This window comes from Nelusetta ayraudi, unplaced genomic scaffold (genome assembly GCF_046127955.1).
Source record: "Nelusetta ayraudi isolate G7.1 ecotype Tasmania unplaced genomic scaffold, CSIRO-AGI_Nayr_v1 ptg000017l, whole genome shotgun sequence".
Classification (NCBI taxonomy): domain Eukaryota; kingdom Metazoa; phylum Chordata; class Actinopteri; order Tetraodontiformes; family Monacanthidae; genus Nelusetta; species Nelusetta ayraudi.
The window spans coordinates 8,012,219-8,012,758 of record NW_027466067.1 but is presented as its reverse complement, the minus strand read 5'-3'; positions in this window follow the sequence as shown (position 1 = coordinate 8,012,758).

Sequence of the window (540 nt, the reverse complement as noted above, 5' to 3'; positions counted from 1 at the left end):
CCTCCTGGTGGCCCCGTGTCGTGATTGTGTTGTCGTCAAACCGAACCGGGACATTTTGCTGACTTGTGTTGTCCTCACTCAACAGCACTGGGAAGGTTGATTCCTCAGCGATGCTCTGAACTGGAGTTCATGTCATGGCCCTTCCGAAGTGGCTGTACATCACTGATATAATAGCACCACAGTAGAAAAATCAGGGACAGCGTGTGTAAAGAACAATTTCTCACCTCTTCTGTTAACGCATACAAACAAAAAAGTACATAAAGTGTGACTAAAACTCAGTTTTAGCCTCAGTCATTAGGCACAAAGTGGTGAAAACTAATGGCCGAATAAAATCATTAAAAAAATTAAAAAAAATAAAATAGCTGTCAACTATAAAAATCCTTGTAGGATTATTTTAACAAAGAAATTTGCTAAATATCAGTTAAAATTACAACATTCAGTGGAGTAATGGTGCAGAAAGAGAAAATAGCTGCGTTATGACATGTTAGTAAATGCAATATACACTAAGTGTTTAAGTTCTTTTAAAATATTTTCATGTTT